Consider the following 18,424-nt stretch of genomic DNA (forward strand, 5'->3'; position numbering starts at 1 on the left):
AACATTGACATCTTCACAATATTTGTTCTTCCAATCCATGAGCATGGAACATTTTTCTATTTCTTTGTGTCTTCCTCAATTCCTTTCATGTGTATTCTATAGTTTTCTGAGTACAGATTCTTTGCCTGTTTGGTTAGATTTATTCCTAGGTATCTTATGGTTTTGGGTGCAATTGTAAATGGGATCGACTCCTTAATTTCTCTTTCTTCTGTCTTCTTGTTGGTGTATAGTAATGCCACTGATTTCTGCACATTGATTTTATATCCTGCCACTTTACTGAATTCCTGTATGAGTTCTAGCAGTTTTGGGGTGGAGTCTTTTGGGTTTTCCACGTAAAGTATCATATCATCTGCAAAGAGTGAGAGTTTGACATCTTTGCCAATTTGGATGCCTTTTATTTCTTTTTGTTTTCTGACTGCTGAGGCTAGGACTTCTAGTACTATGTTGAATAGCAGTGGTGATAGTGGACATCTTTGCTGTGTTCCTGACCTTGGAAGCAAGGGCAAAAATGAACTATTGTGACTTCATCAAGATAAAAAGCTTTTGCACAGCAAAGGAAACGGTCAACAAAACCAAAAGACAACTGACAGAATGGGAGAAGATATTTGCAAATGACATATCAGATAAAGGGCTAGTATCCAAAATCTATAAAGAGCTTATCAAACTTAACACCCAGAGAACAAATAATCCAATCAAGAAATGGGCAGAAGACATGAACAGACACTTAGGCAAAGAAGACATCCAAATGGCCAACAGACACACGAAAAAGTGCTCAACATCGCTCAGCATCAGGGAAATACAAGTCAAAACCTCAGTGAGATACCACCTCACACCAATCAGAATGGCTAAAATTACCAAGTCAGGAAACGACAGATGTTGGCAAGGATGCAGAGAAAGGGGAACCCTCCTATGCCGTTGGTGGGTAGGCAAGCTGGTGCAGCCACTCTGGAAAACAGTATGGAGGTTCCTCAAAAAGTTGAAAATAGAGCTATCATACGATCCAGCAATTGCAGTACTGGGTGTTTACCTCAAAGATACAAATGTAGTGATCTGAAGGGGTATGTGTACCCTGATGTTTATAGCAGCAACATCCACAATAGCCAAACTATGGAAAGAGCCAAGATGTCCATCGACAGATAAATGGATAAAGAAGATGTGGTGTATATATATACAATGGAATATTATGCAGCCATCAAAAGGAATGAAATCTTGGCATTTGCAATGACGTGGATGGAACTGGGGAGTGTTATGCTGAGCAAAATAAGTCAATCAGAGAACAACATGTATCATATGACCTCACTGATATGAGGAATTCTTAATCTCAGGAAACAAACTGAGGGTTGCTGGAGTGGTGAGGGGTGGGAGGGATGCGGTGGCTGGGTGATAGGCACTGGGGAGTGTATGTGCTATGGTGAGTGCTGTGAATTTGTAAGACTGATGAATCACAGACCTGTACCCCTGAAACAAATAATACATTCATTATATGTTAATAAATAAATAAATAAATAAATAAATAAATAAATAAATAAATAAATAAATAAAAGTTCTGCTTTAAAAAAAAAAAAAAAAAGAACCAGTTTGCTAATGGGTAGGGTCTCCCAAGCTTTGGTCTTTGAGTAGCAATGCTCTTAGTGTCTACAAAAATAGAACAAGGATTATGATGATGATGACGACGATGATGATAGTAACAATGACATCACTGCTGCTACTCAGCATGTGTATCAAAGTTGGGCATCAAAGGCAGCCTGGATTTTAGTTGGTTGGCAGGGAAATGAAAATACACTGCATATATAAGGAAGTGTGAGCAAAGGCGAGATGAGAATCACATAGCAGTATCAAAGCTGTCTTACCCATGAAGCAGATCAGATATCTTCAGAAAATAAGAGGTGAGAGTGAGATTTTGAAGGACACAGGGCTGTAGCAGGTGAGTGATGGCCTACAGAGGTTTTTATAGATGCTACATTTGCCAACTTGAGGAGGGAGGCATGGAAGCAGGAATACAGCTTACTGTTCAACATATGAAGTGAAAAAAGTCCAAACTAGTGACTAAAGTGGGATCCAAAAGAAATGGATGTGAGAAATATAATGAAAAACTGAAGGGAACGATCATCTATTGGGGTTATTAGGAAGAGAAAAGAATGAGAGCTTATGCAGCCATGAAAATATAGTAATAAGTAGAAATCTAAGGAGCCACCTAGTGTATTATATGTGAGAATACGTACCGAGTTCAGACTATATCATGGCTGTGCCACTTGCTGGCTGTGTGCCTTTGGAAAATTCATTTCAACTTTAGGAGATTACTAAACTTTAAAAAACTATAAGCTAACTTTAAAAACATACCTCATGGGCTCACTGTGATATGGAGTGCTGTTACATATGTAACATATACATGCAACACACACACACACACGTCTATATATCTAAACTATAGCATTATCTTCATATCATATAGATGTCTACCTATAACATATCCTTTTTCATTCCAAAATATATTTAGAGTTATCAAAGCCTATCTGATTCAAATGCAGATAAACTTTAAAAGAAGGAATTAGATTGTGTGATGCAGTGACCTTGATTGACTTGGATGTGTGCTTTCCTTTTATACAACCCTACTGGTAGAAAATAGTGGTAACAATTGTGTCATTCTGTCTTGGATGCACACACACACAGGGGCTGTTCCATTGTAAATAAAGCTGTTAACACAATTTGTGGGCACCCTCTGTTAATGAGACTGACATTATCAGCTGTATACTGTCAATACTCCAAATTATATGGATCCAATTACATCTTTAAAGAAAATATGTTATCAAGACAGTATGGTATTGGCTTTGAAATTTGCTTAAGATAGACAGTTATATTTTGTGATGGTACTTTCCCTTCACAGCTTGCTTTGCAAGCTCAGCAACTCTATTTCTCTGAGGCCATTTTGCCATCCAGTGAAGACCAACCACTTCATCATGGTCTCAGAGTCTGAATATTAAGGCTTCACTGAGGCATGTCAACCATTTCAAGTATTAAAGTGTGGTATGTAAAACCATATAATTTGAGGAGTTCTAGATTAAATACTGTAACTTTTAAACTCCTGCCATAAGGATGTGTTTTTATTGTATTAGACCAGTATATTTTTATTTGATCTAGAGTGCCTTCAGTATTTTCAATTCAATAGAGTTTCATTCTTTTAAAAAACATATATATCAAGTTCCAGTTGTGTTTGGTATTAGAAATATACATATAATGAAAGATGATTCTTACCCTCAAAGAATTTACAACCTAGTGTAGCATGTCCCATGGGGAAAATGCAATTTCAGACACACTCAAATAAAAATGTTAAGGCTGTATTGTGAAAGGCAGCTGTCTTCAAATATATTTACACATGCATCATCTCAGTGAATTTCTATATTGTTTTTGTTATGTGTATACTGCTGTATTTATAATTTATAAATGATCTTCTCTAATAGTAATATACATAAACATCTTCAAATGAAGGCACTAAATAGGATGCCTAAAAAACCCATATTTTAATATATGTTAAATTAATGTTATATAAAAAATATTGTTTAAAAATTATCATTAATCAAAATGGAGTAATTTCAAAGTCTGTTTCTAAATTCAGTTTAAAACAAATAATTTGGTTGAAATTTCTTTTTTTTCCCCCATATCATTATTTTTAATGTCCAGCGTTTACAATATGAGGACCAGAGCTTTCTCCCCAACTCAAGTTTATAAATTCTCAATTGGCTTTGAGGCCAATAGGGATACTTCTTCTTGTCTAATTTGGTTTCTGGGAAGACTTCATTCAGGTCCTCAATGGTCATCTGATCAAATGGAATTATGTTCCTCATCTTCTCCAGTTCTTTTTCATATTCCTCAATCCTGGCCTTTGAGAGAGACAAAAACTCGGCACAACTTTTCACATCTTCTTTTTCTTCAGCATCCACCTGAGCAGTATATTTATCCTCTGGCACAGGAACCTTCAGGGCATTAAACTTTTTCTCAAAGTCATCTACCAAACCAGCCTTTGCCACATTGGCCTTGTAGTAAGCCCAGTCAATAGCAGGTGGTTTCTCAGGGAGAGTAGCCAACCTGGAGGTAAGTGTCTCATTCCAGGATTTCAGGGAGTTAGCAATGGCCTTCTGGTTTCAGGGTATGATCTCCCCAAAAGCTACCCAGTCAATGGTTTTTAGAGCAAGTTTTCACGCAGCCATCTTGAAATCCTTCACTGAACCCTGTGGCCCAGAGTCCCCAGCCGCAAGGAATGGAACTCTGAAATTTCTATTTTAACCAAATTCAATCCTCACAAAGATACATAAATCCAATAGAAGATATAACCATTTACAGATTGCTGATTTTGATACTCATTTCTTCACACATTGATTAGTTCAGTAAGTATTTACTGAGTTCCTGGTACAAGCCAGGCAATGCTTAAAACTACAGGGACAGAGCAATGAATACAATAAAGTTGTTGCCCTCAAGGATGAGAAACAAAGAGCAGACATAAGGACTACTCTAAGCAATAGTGTGCTGGCAAATACTAACATCCAGCTTATGGGGGGGAGAATATATATATATATATATATATTCATGGTATACAAGTGTGTTTATGGCATATATGTATATATTTATATATTTAAATAAAATAAGCTAAAAGATTTTTTCATTAGGACCTTAGCAAGCATTTTAAATTTTAAGTTGACATACTTAATAGAAAATTTAAAAATCAATAGGCTTTACTTTCTAGAAGTTTTGGATTTATAAAACAATTGAGCAGATAGTACAGAGAATTCCCATATATCCCTCCCTCTACATGTATGTAAACATAGTTTCCCCTATTATTAACATATTGTTTCAGCATAATATTTTGTTATAATTAATGAACCAAAACTGATACCTGGCTATTAACTGAAGTTCATAGTTTACATTAAGGCTCAATGTGCATTCTACAGTTTTGTGGGTGTTGACAAATGCATATCATATATCCACCATTACAGTATCATACAAAATAGTTTCATCACCTTAAAAATCTCATGTTTACTTTTTTATCCTTTATGGTATGTTTTAAGTTTTTATTTAACTTCCACTTAGTTAACATACAGTGTAATACTAGTTTCAGGTGTACAATATAGTGATTCAACACTTCCATACCTCACTGGGTACTCACCACAGCAAGTGCCCTCCTTAATCCCCATCACCCATTTTATCCATCCCCCACCCCCACTCATCTCTCCTTTAATAACCATCAGTTTGTTCTCTATATTTAAGATTGTATTTTTTGGTTTCTCTCTCTCTCCTTATTTTTTTCCCCTTTGCTCATTTGTTTTGTTTCTTAAATTACCAAATGAGTGAAATCATATGATATTTGTCTTTCTCTGACTTACTTCACTTAGCATAATACTCTCTAGCTTCATCCATGTCATTGCAAATGGAAAGATTTCATTCTTTTTAATGGCTGAGTAATATTCCATCATAGAGCTATACCACATCTTCCTTATCCATTCATCAGTCAATGGACACTTGGGCTGTTTCCATAATTTGTCTATTATAGACAATGCTCCTATAAACATCAGGGTACATGTATCCCTTTGAATTAGTATTTTTGTATTTGAGTAAATACTAGTAGTGCAATTGCTGGATCATAGGGTAGTTCTATTTTTAACTTTGAGGAACCTCCATACTGTTTTCCACAGTGGCTGTACCAGTTTGCATTCCCACCAACAGTGCAAGAGGGTTCTCCTTTCTCCACATCCTCGTGAGCACCTGTTGTTTCTTGTATTGTTGATTTTAGCCATTCTGACAGGTGTGAGGTGATATCTCATTGTAGTTTTAACTTGTATTTCCCTGATTATGAGTGATATTGAGCATATTTTCATATGTCCTTTGGTCTTCTGTGTCTTCTTTGGAGAAATGTCTATTCATGTCTTCTGCCCATTTATAATTAGATTATTCATTTTTGGGGTGTTGAGTTTTATAAATTCTTTATGTATTTTGGATACTAACCCTTCATTACATATGTCATTTGCAAATATTTTCTCCCATTTTGTAGGTTGCCTTTTACTTTTGTTGATCATTTCCTTTGCTATGCAAAGCATTTTATTTTGATGAAGTCCCAATAGTTTATTTTTGCTTTTGTTTCTCTTGCCTCCAGAGACATATCCAGAAAGAAGTTGCTATGGCCAGTGTCAAAGAAGTTACTGCCTGTGTTCTCCTCTAGGATTTTTTTGGCTTCAGATCTCATATCTAGGTCTTTAACCCCTTTTGAGTTCATTATTGTGTAAGTGGTCCAGTCTCATTATTTTTTTTTTTAAAGATTTTATTTATTTATTTGAGAGAGAGAATGAGAGAGAACACATGAGAGGGGATAGGGTCAGAGGGCAAAGCAGACTCCCTGCCAAGCAGGGAGCCCGATGCGGGACTCGATCCAGGGACTCCAGGATCATGACCTGAGCCGAAGGCAGTCGCTTAACCAACTGAGCCACCCAGGCGCCCCCAGTCTCATTATTTTGCTGTCCAGTTTTCCCAACACCATTTGTTGAGGAGACTGTCTTTTTCCCATTAAATACTCTTTCCTGCTTTGTCAAAGATTAGCTGACCACATAGTTGTAGGTTCATTTCTGGGTTTTCTATTCTATTCTGTTGATCTGTGTGTCTATTTTTGTCCCAGTACCGTACTGTTTTGATCACTGCAGCTTTTTAATATAATATGAAGTCTGGAATTGTGATGCCTCCAGGTTTGCTTTTCTTTTTCAATGTCACTTTAGCTATTCAGGGTCTTTTGTGGTTCATACAAATTTAGGATTGTTCTAGTTCTATGAAAAATACTGTTGGATTTTGTTAGGGATTGCATTAAATGTATAGATTGCTTTGAGTAGTATAGACATGTTAGCAATATTTGTTGTTCCAATTCATGAGCATGTGATGTCTTTCCATTTCTTTCCAGCATCTTCAATTTCTTGTGTAATTTATAATTTTCAAAGTAGAGATCTTTCACCTCCTTGGTTAGGTTTATTCCTAGGTATCTTATCATTTTGGTGCAATTGTGAATGGGATTGATTCCTTAATTTTTCTTTCTGCTCCTTCATTATTGGTGTATAGAAATGGAACAGATTTCTGTACATTGATTTTGTATCCTGAGATTTTACTGAATTCATTTATCAGTTCTAGTAGTTTTATGGTGGAGTTTTTTAGGTTTTCTATATAGAGTATCATGTCATCTGCAAACAGTGAAAGTTTTACTTCTTGATGGTTTGTATGCCTTTTATTTCTTTTGTTTTCTAATTGCCATGACAAAGACTTCCAGTAGTATGTTAAATAACAGTGGTAAGAGTGGACATCCCTGTCTTGTTCCTGGACTCCTTATTGTGTTTCATTTATCTATGTGTCTATTCTTTCACCAATACCTTGCTGCTCTGATGACCTAGATTTTATAATAAATCTTGGATTCAGTAGTGGCATTCCTTCAACTTTGTTCTTCTTCAGTGTCCTGTTTGTAATTCTGGGTTTTTTCCTTTCATATAATCTTTAAAATCAGTTTGATGATATCTACAAAATATGTCACTGGGATTTTAATTGAGATTGTGTTATGTCTGTAGATCAAATGGGAAGAACTGACATCTTAACAGTATTGAGCCTTCCTATCCATGAACATGGAATATATTTCCCTTTATGCAGATATTCTTTGATTTCTTTTATCAGAGATTGTAGTCATCCTCTTATAAATCCCATGCATATATTGTTAGTTTTATGCTTATGTATTTCTTTGTTGTTATTATTGGTAAGGTAAATGGTATTATGTTTTTAATTTAAAATTCCAATTGCATATTACTGGTATAAAGGAAAGCAAATGACTTTTGTCTATGAACCTTGTATCCTGTAACCTTACTACAATTGCTAATTAGTTCTAGTTTTGTTGTTGTTCTGTTTTGTTTGGATTGGTTTCATCAATGCCTTGGGATTTTGTATGTATACAATCATGCCATCTGCAAATAAAGACAGTTTTTTTTTCTTCCCTCCCAATATGTATACCTTTCTTTTACTTCCTGTTCTTGTCTCATTGCTTTAGTGAGGACTCCCAGTATTCATCAATTGAATAGGAGCAATGAAAGGATATATACTTGCCTTATTCCTGAGCTTACTGGAAAAGATCCCCATTAAGCTCACCATCCTTTCCCACCACCAGAATGATCCTAACTGTAGAGGTTTTGTAGATGTTCTTTATCAAGTTACAGAAGTTCCTGTCTATTTCCAATTTGCTAAGAGTTTTTATGAATAGGTGTTGGATTTTTTCAAATGCTTTTCTGTATCTTGATCATGTGGTTTTTTTTTTTTTTTTTATATAGCCTATTAATGCAACAGATTACATTCATTGATTTTGAATATTAAACCAGCTTTGCATACCTGGAATAAATCTTGTTTGATCATGGGGTATAATTCTTTATACATTGTTGGATCCAATTTGCTAATACTTTAATAATTTTTACATCTAAGTTTATAATAGAGGTTAATCTGCAGTTTTCCATTCTTATAATGTCTTTGTCTAGTTTGGTATCAGGGTAATGCAGATCTCATAGAATGAGTTAGGCTGTGTTCCCTCTATTTCTGTTTTCCAGAAGAAATTATAGAGAATTGGTACCAATTCTTCCTCAGATGTTTGGTAAATTTCACAAGTGGAAAAAAGCATGGTGCTTTGTTTTTTGGAAGATTTATTATTTATTCAATTTTGTTAATTGATATAGGCCTGTTTAACTGATCTATATCTTTTTGTGGAAGTTTTGGTCATTTGTTTTTTCAGGAAATTGGTCCATTTCATCTAAATTATCAAATTTGTGGCCACAGAGTTTTTCATCATATTCTTTTAGTATCATTTTAATGTCTAGGGGATTAATAGTTACAAGCCCCTTTATTTCTGATAATAATAACTTGTGTCTTCTCTTTTTCTTAGTAGTCTGGCTAGAGGTTAATCAATTTTATTGATGTTTTCAAAGAACCAAATTTTGGTTTTGTTGATTTTCTCTATTAATTTCATGTTTTCAATTTCACTGATTTCTTTTTTTTAAGATTTTATTTATTTGAGAGAGAGAGCATGAGCTGGGGGAGAAGCAGATGGAGAGGGAGAGGCAGACTCCCCAAAAAGCAGAGATCCCAAAGTGGGGCTCCATCCCAGGACCCTGGAATCACAACTGGAGCCAAAGGCAGCCACTTAACCGACTGAGCCACCCAGGTGCCCAATTTTACTGATTTCTAATAGTTATTATTTCTTTTTTTTCCTACCTGTTTTAGGGCATTGCTTTGCTCTTTCTTCCAGTTTTTCAAGGTGGAAGCTTAGATTATTAAATTTAGGTTTGTTTTTTTTTTTTGGCCTTTTTAATATATTCATTCAATGCTATAAATTTCCTTCAAAACACAACTTTTGCTATATCTCACAAATTGCGATGAATTTATTTTTTATTTATTTTAATTTTTTTTCTCTTAAGACTTCTTGTTCTTTGACCTATGTGTTATTTAGAAGTATATGACTTAATCTTCAAATATTTTGGTATTCATCAGCTATCTTTCTGTTATTGATTTCTATTATTGATTAATTGTACTGTGGCCTGAAAACAGACATTGTGTGATTTCTATTCCTTTAAGTTTAGTAAGTTGTGTTTTATGGCCCAAAATGTGGTCTCTCTTGGTGAATATTCCATGTAAGCTTCAGAGTAATGTGTATTCTGCTGTTTTAGGATGGATTATCATTTAATTATTAGTCAAATCTTGTTGATTTATGGTGCTGTTCTTTATATTTACTGATTTGCTGCCTGTTGGATCTGTCAGTTACTGATAGAGGAGTGTTAAATCTCCAAGTATAATGGTGGATTTTCTATTTTTCCTTGAAATTCTATCAGTTTTTGCCTATGTATTTCAATGCTCTATTTTTAGTCACATAAACATTAAGAATTGTTGTTTCTTCTTGAAGGATTGACCTCTTTATCATTATGTAGTGCCTTTTTTATCCCTGATAATTTTCCTTGTGCTGAAGTCTGCTTTGTCTGAAATTAATATAGCTTCTTCAGCTTTCATTTGACTAATGTTAGCATGATATAGCTTTCTCCTCTTTACTTTTAATCTATTTGTGTTCTTATATTTAAAGTATCTTAATTGTAGACTATATAGTTGGGTCTTTTTTTTAATCCACTGACAGCCTTTATCTTTTGTATACTTAGACCATTTGCATTCAAAGTGACTGTTGATATGGTTTATTTATGTAGTTGGATTATCTACCATTTTTGTGTTTTTTATTCATTGTCTTTGTTCTCCCCTCCCCCCCCCCCCCCCCCGAACTAGATTTATTGAGTGAATGGCTATTTTAACTCCCTTCCTCCCCATTCCGCGCCTCCCGGCCACCCCCTCCCCATTTGTTGTCCTTGGACGTCATCGTGGTACGTGCAGAGACAGATTCGGTTTGCACCTTTCTGGGGGTGTGTGTCAATCACCCCCTTCCTGTCCTGAGCTTTCTTCATATGCTTCAGAGAGACCTCCTCCCCTTGAAATGATACAAGAAAAACGGTTCAATTTTATGTCTTCCACCATTTTTCTGTCTTCTCTGATTTTAATTGAATATTCCATATGATCTCATATGGTATCTTTTCTTTCATATCAGTTCTACTTCCTTTTAAAATTTCTTGGTGCAACATACATATATATTTACAACTACCCCAAATTCACTTTCAAGTAATACTATACCACTTCACAAGAGCATAAATACCTTACAACAGAATTTTCCCACATTCTGCCTCCCATCTCTTAAAACACTTCTGCCATTCATTTCAGTTATCCTTATGCCAAAATGACCGAATAGATTGTTACTATTATTGCTTTGAACAAATTATTAACTGATAGAGTAATTAAGAATAAGAAAAACAAAATATTTTATTTATTTTCTCTAGCACTCTTCTTTTCATTATGTAGATCTGAGTTTCTGACCTATATCATTTTCCTTCCTTCTGAAGCAGTTGTAACATTTCTTACATGGAATATCTACTGGCAAAATTTCCCTTAGTTTTTGTTTGTTTCTCTATACTTTTTGAAGGATAATTTTCCTGTTACAGAATCCTATGTTGGTGGGTTTTTTCAGCACTTTAGAAATTTTTCTTCACCCTCTTCTTTCTTGTGTAGTTTATGATAACAATTCCAGTGTAATTCTTATCTGCTCCTCTACAAGCAAGGTGTTTTTCTTTCAACTGGCTTTTTTAAATATCTTCTTTTTGTCTTTGATTGTCTGCTGTTTGAATATGGGGTCCTAGGTGTGAACATTTTCTTTTCATCTAAGTTTCCTGCTTACTGGTTTCTGAGCTTCCTGGATCTATATTTTAGTGTCTTTCATTAATTTTGGAAAATGCCTAGCTATTAATTTTAATTGTTTTCTTCTTCTTTCTCTTTTTCTTCTCCTGCTGTTCAAATTATATAAATATGTAATGACATATAAACATATGTATAATATTATGTCTTTTATAATTGTTTCATAGTTCTTAGATATTCTTTTTTCATTTTTTTTCTTTTTGTATTTGTATTGAGGAAGTTTCTACTGAGACATCTTTAAATTTGTGATGAAAGTATTCCTTTTTTTGTTATTATTCTTTATTTATATCATATTTTTATTCTTAGAGTTTTCATTTCTCTGCTTATATTATACATCTGTTCTTGCATGCTGTTTACTTTTTCATTTATGCCTCTTAACATATTAATCATAATTACTTAAATTCTCTATCTGATAATTCCAAAATATGTGTCATATATGAATCTGGACCTGACACTTTGTCTCCTCAGACTGTTTTTCCTCCTGTCTTATAAAATGCTTTGTGATTATTTTTTGTTGAAAGCTGGACATAATGCTTCCGGTTTTAGGAACCGAGGTAATTAGGCATTTAGTATGAGGTTTTATATTCATTTGACTGGAAGCTGGGCTGTGATTAATAGTTATAATAGCTGTAGGCTTCGGACTTCAGTTCCTGTGGTTTCCTTTTTTTCTTCCTTGTGTATCTTTGTGTTTCCCTAAGAAGTCCTTCTTGAATGGAATGTGCATCTCTCTCAGTTGTAGTCTTGCTATCCCTGAGGCCCTATTGATGTAGTGGTATGATGTGGAAAAAGAGAAACATTCTTATGATTAAATCTTTTCTTTAATTGGTCTGAGTTCCTGGGCTGTGACCTTCAAAAGAATTTATTAGCCTTTTTGTTTTTCTTTCTATTAGATGGAGCCAGAAAGCTGGAATGGCCTAGAGTTGTTTTATATATTTTTTTCTTTAATTAAGTTTTTTATATCAATTCTAGTATAGTTAACATACAGCGTTATATCAGTTGCAGGTATACAATAATTCAAATACAAGAATTCAACAATTCTATACATTACTCATGCTCATCATAAGTGTATTCTTTAATCCCCATCACACATTTAACCCATCCTCCCATCCAACTCCCTTCCCCTGCAAACATCAGTTTGTTCTCTATAATTAAGAATCTATTTCCTGGTTTGTCTCTCCCCTTTATTTTCTTTGCTCATTTATTTTGTTTCTTAAATTCTACATATGAGTAAAATCATATGGTATTTGTCTTTCTCTGACTTATTTCACTTAGCATTATGTTCTAGTTCTATCCAGGTTGTTGCAAGTGGCAAAATTTCTTTCTTTTTAATGGCTGAATAAATTTCCATTGTGTGTGTGTGTGTGTATAAACGCTTCTTTATTCATTCTTCCATCAGTGAATACATTGGATGCTTCCATAATTTGGCTATTGTAGCCAATACAAAAAACATTGTAAACATCATTTTGAATTGGTATTTTTATATTTTGGGGGCAAATATCCAGTAGTGCAATTACTGGATCATAGGGTAGTTCTATTTTTAAGGTTTTGAGGAGACTCCATACTCTTTTCTATGGTGGCTGGACCAGTTTGCTTTCCCACCAACAGTGCAAGAGGGTTCCTTTTTCTCCACATCCTTGCTAACACTTGTGGTTTCTTGTGTTTTTTTTTTTATTTTAGCCATTGTGATAAGTGTGAGGTGACATCTCATTGTAGTTTTGATTTGCATTTCCCTGATGATTAGTGATGTTGAGCATCTTTTCACGTGTCTGTTGGCCATCTGTATGTCTTCTTTGGAGAAAAGACTGTTCATGTCTTCTGTCCATTTTTTAATTGGATTATTCACCTTTTGGGTGTTGAGTTGTATCACTTTGTTATATATTTTGACCTGGACTTGTTTTATTGTGGCTTTTTCAAGCCAGATAAGGCTCAGATATAGTAATTTGAATGACAGGACTTTTTTATGGACAATACCTCAGGACTAACTCAAAATAGTTACTTTTCACCTCCATCTGCCCAACACAGGAGTAGGTTTTTCTCCAGTCTTCATTCTTGGGAACCTGATGGGATTCTTGGAGGTAAAACCCATGAGAATGTAGGGACTCCCTTCTAAAACTCAGCCCACAAGATTCTAATTCTCTAACTGGTCTACACTCAACCTCCAGTAATTTATCAAATTTCCATTTAAACATTTCTATCAGTTACTGGTTTCAGGAGCTTCTCCTTCAGGTAAGCAGGCTTCAGGAGCTTCTCCTTCAGGTAAGCAGGCTTCAGGTATTCTCTGTCTCTCTAGATTTGGCAGTGGTGGTTTGCCCTGTAGCCTCAATTCTGAAGTGGATCTAAGAAAGGTCATTGAATTTCAGTTTGCTCAACTTTTTTTCTTGTTGTGAGCTTGGGAATGATGATTTTCAAGCTTTTTCCATGTTGGAGCTGACACAAGAAGTCAGTCTTTTAAATTCTACTTTTCTATATATAGCTGAATTATAATTCTTGATGTACATCTTTTGAGTATATTTACCCATCCATCAGTAATGGTTAAGCTACCATACTTCTTTTAAAAAACTTCTCAATACTGTATATTGACGAAGTCATTAAACACTTTATGGAAAAGAGTTTTTAGTTTATTAATGTTGTCTATTGTTTTGTTATCCTATGACAATAATAAGAATTTTATCAGATTTGGAAAATTTATTTGAAATAGCCTAAAATTAAATATAGGCTCTATTATGTAAATGAAATTTATTTAGGGAGCCCCTGACAGTCCTCCAAGTGAATATACTCTATATCTTTAAGGAACTAGACAGTCAACCTCCAGATAGATATCCTCTAGTTCTGTTGCTCAGATTGGAACAGCAGAAACAGCAGCATCTGTGAACTTGTTAGAAATGCAGACTCTGGGTGCTATGTCAGATGTATTGAATCAGAATCTCTAGGGGTGTGTGGTCCAAGGCTCTATTTTTTGCAGTGTGTCAGGTGGTTCTGATGTACACTGAGTTGAAGTTTGGGACCAGTAATAGTATATTTGAACAAGAGGTTCATGTGGCAGATGATGCCCTACAAAATAAGATATCACAGAAAAAGATATTATTGATTGTAAATATGAACCCAAATTGCAAGTTATAAAGTCAGAAAGCAGATTTATAATAGTGCTACTTTTTACATGAATCACAGACATGAACATGCTGTAGATTTACTTAGTCATGCTAGCAGTAAGAATTCATTTATTTATTTAATGGCAAATTTATTTGCGTACTAGATATAAAGGCATCCATATCTTGAATCCAGTCTTACTGTTACCACGATGAAATCAGAGCTAGGGCTTACCCTTTACTTCAAGCTAACATCTAAATAAAAAGACATGTCAGGGAGGAATTGCTCAATCTCTATATATCCTCTGTAGATTTGCTGACCATACATGGACATTTTAATTTATAGCTGATAAAAAGGGGTCAAAATGTCCAGCCATGTTTGCTGAAAACTGTGATTTGAGTCAGGAAGAATGTTTTCTTCCTGGGGGCAAATAATTTCCAAAATTTTTAGCTATCTATACCAGTGATATGTTCTTTGAGTTTGCAGCTGTAACTTATTTAGTGAATATTTTTGGATTGACTTCAAATTTAAAACTAGGTATGTGTATTCTATACATTCAGGAGATTTTTTTTTTTTTTTATTCCACAACAGTATATAAAAGCACAGTATCTCTTTTGTTTTATCATCTTTACCAACCTCCTTTTACCAATTTCAAGCTTACCAGTTTTCATCTGAATTAAAGAAATATTTGCCCTAATGCTAAGTTGCAACTTTCTTTTTAAGAGATTCACAACTACTTTATTGAACTACTTTTAATACTGCTCTTGAAAGAAATTTTTAAATTTATTTTTATTTTTTAAATATTTTATTTATTTATTTGAGATAGAGCGAGACCAAGCGAGAGAGGGAGCAAAAGCAGGGCAGGGGCAGGGGCAGAGGGAGAGGGAGAAGCAGACTCCCCACTGAGCAGGAAGCTTTTTGCCCCCGCGACCCTGAGATCATGATCTGAGCAGAAGGCAGAGGCTTAACAGACTGAGCCACCTAGGTGCCCAAGAAATTTATTTAAATAATACCTTTGATTGAGTCCAGGCTTAATTTTCTGTTTTATGGTAGAAGAATCTAATCTGTGCTCAAAATAGGTGGCATTAACAAATTAGTATAATGCATAACATGTTTATTTTTCTTCTTACATAGCATTAAAAGCTAAGAATAATATGCAATTTTTTCACTAAGAGTGCATCTAAACTGCATCATTTAAAACATTTAATATTTTGTAAGCCTGCATTTAGTTTGTCAATTATTCATTACTGATCCCTCCACCATATGGATTAATGTTGCTTATTAAATGTATTTAATTCACTTGGTGGATTTTGCCAACCTTCAAACCTGGCAACATCAGGGTTGCTCTCTGGATATAATACATATCCCTCCTTTAGAAAAGATGCCTTTATGGGAGGTGGGGGTGTCACATGTTGAAGAGATTTTTTATTGCAATGTTTGTGATAGTTTCTATGGGCATTATAGTTAGTAACAATAATTATAATAATAATAGTAAGCATGTCTTAATGACTGTGCGTTAGGGAAGCTAGTTATAGAATGTGTGCATCCTCCCTCTGAAAGGCATCTTATTGAATATTATAATATTTGACATTGCACCTCTGCCCTGTGAAAATGTACCAATCCATTAGCTCTAGAATGATAGTCTTTAAATGAAACGATAAAGTAATCTCTTTCTGTTGGCTTAATCTGTGTGCTAATGAGTTTTTATAATGTTTTTTCTGGGTCCCTCAAAGCGTTGTTATGCAGTGCACAACTTTGATAGGAGGGAAAACAGGCACTTTAAATTAAAATTAAATAAATAAACTCCAACTGAAATAGAGATAAAATGAATCTTTTTTCCCATAATTCTTGCCACCTGATGTTGTGGCATTTTAATGTTTCACGTTTTAGGCAATCTGTAGAATATGAGAGAGCCTAAAATTTCACCTCTGAAAATAGGGTCTTTTTCAGGAAGGCACAATTTGCCTCAGGCATCCATGTAACAGATGGATAACATGTTTACAATGAAACAAGAAGCAGTTAAAGAAAGTATTACTATAATTGAGAATACTATATTCAGGTAAAAACACTACCTTTTACTGACCTATTTAGATGCTAGGAAAATAGTTTTTACTTTCCATTTGGCTTACATGTGTGAAATATTGTGCTTTTTCTCACCATGATACTTTTAAATATGCATTTTGGATTAATGGTAGTATATTTAGAATTAACTTAAATGATGAAAAATGTCTAATAGAGTGGCCAACTATTCCCTCAAAATGGCAATATGGTGCATTTAAAAGGAATGGTATGAAGGATAAAAATGAGGGAAGGAGGAGAAGCAAGGAGTAAGTATATTGTTAATACACTGAAATAACAAAAATATACTGAAGACCATTTTTTAAATGCAAATGAAAAATTATTGTGTGTATCAAGGGATTCTAATTTTTATTACTGTTCCATTCCTATTAATGGTTTGTTTCTGCTTGTATTGGATCCTATGAGCTTTAGAGCATATATATACCAAACTGGTTTTTGTCCCAGTGATAATTACTTTCTGAAGACTTAACCATCCCTCATCTCTTCACAGTTACCACAAAAGTCTTCACCCTATGTCTCACACGGTTCTACCATAAGAGTTCTAAAATCTATATGTTGACTGTACACATTATGACAGCAGTTTGTTTTAGATTATAAAATGTTAAAATTTGAAGGTCTTTGACCCTATTGATTGCTGGGTGATAGTTATACCACATTATTCTTTTTTTTTTTTTTTTTTTTTTTTTGTCAAGTAGAATATTACATGATAATACACTTTGGCATTTTTTCTTGTATAAACACAAACTTCAGCCCTATGCTTCGGTCTTTCCATAGGATGTGAATCTTCAGAGCCTAATTAGATTTTGCAGTGGTCTTCTTCATTCTTGATTTCCATGACTAGCTATGTTTTATGGCTTATAGAATACTTTTGAAACTAGCCCCTTGGAATTTCTTTCAGTTGTTTGAAGAATGTATTCATGCTTTTCTAATATCTTAAACTCAAGAAACAGGAAACCTAACTTGTTTCTTTTTTTGTATTCTGCTAGTAGCCTAGCAAGATTTCAGGAAAAGTAGACATTTAATAGATGAACATTAGTTGAATTGATTTGAATTCTAGTGAAAAGTGATCTCTAGCTTCTCTGGACTGCTAAATATTTAGCCTCTACCTCTCTTAAGTCAATTTGTATAACAGTGATTTATGTACATTGCATTTCCCTACTTGGACTCTAAGTTCCCTGGAAAGAATCATGCTGTATTCTCTTGTCTTCCACAATAGGACCCAGCATTGTCCCTTGAATATAATAGTCATTTAATTATTGTTAGGCAAAATAATAAACATATAGAGCAGATCAGCTTCTTATAGCTGTATTTAATAGTATACATACAGTCATAAAAGTGTTCAACTGCTGTGTAATAACTCTTTCTGTCCAGAAGTTGGAACCAAGAATTGCACCATAAAGTCTCAGCTTACAAGCACATTATAATAGTGAACCTAGTAACAGTAAAAAGACATTTATCTTTGAACTGATGATCAGGAAAAAAAGTAGAGGAAAGAGTTCCTTATTATGGATAACTCATCAAGAAGTTACCTCTTCTGGTTCCAGTGCAATGATACTCTGAAGTAGGGAAGTGAACGTTGAAGCATTTGTTCTTGGTAGAAATAAGGCACTTGCTATGCATTCACTTTCTGCTATTATTGCCTCCTCTATAAATTTATAGGATTGTCATGAACAGGGTCTGCAAATTATGTTCCATAGGCCAAATCTTTCCTGCAGCCTATTTTATAAATAAAGTTTTATTGGTTCACAGCCACCCCCATTTATGTATGAATTGTCTGTCTATGCTTTCCCTAGAGCAGCAGAGTTGAGAATGTGCATTAGAGATCAGATGGCCTAAAAGCCTAAAATACTTACTCTCTGGCTCTACAGAAAACTTTAACCAACTACTTGTCAAAAGAATCAAAGGTAATAATGTATGTCATTTCTTA

General features: G+C 34.4%; 1 protein-coding gene and 1 pseudogene across 1 annotated transcript in view; one reads left to right on the top strand and one right to left on the bottom strand.

The window, feature by feature from the left end:
• LOC117999024 overlaps positions 1–4,289 on the bottom strand; it is a 34,640-nt pseudogene extending 30,351 nt beyond the window's left edge.
• ZNF385D (zinc finger protein 385D) overlaps positions 1–18,424 on the top strand; it is a 932,012-nt gene that overhangs the window by 491,240 nt on the left and 422,348 nt on the right. The window lies entirely within an intron of this gene.

This window comes from Mirounga leonina, unplaced genomic scaffold (assembly GCF_011800145.1).
Source record: "Mirounga leonina isolate KUSES-001 unplaced genomic scaffold, KU_Mleo_1.0 Mir_115, whole genome shotgun sequence".
NCBI lineage: Eukaryota > Metazoa > Chordata > Mammalia > Carnivora > Phocidae > Mirounga > Mirounga leonina.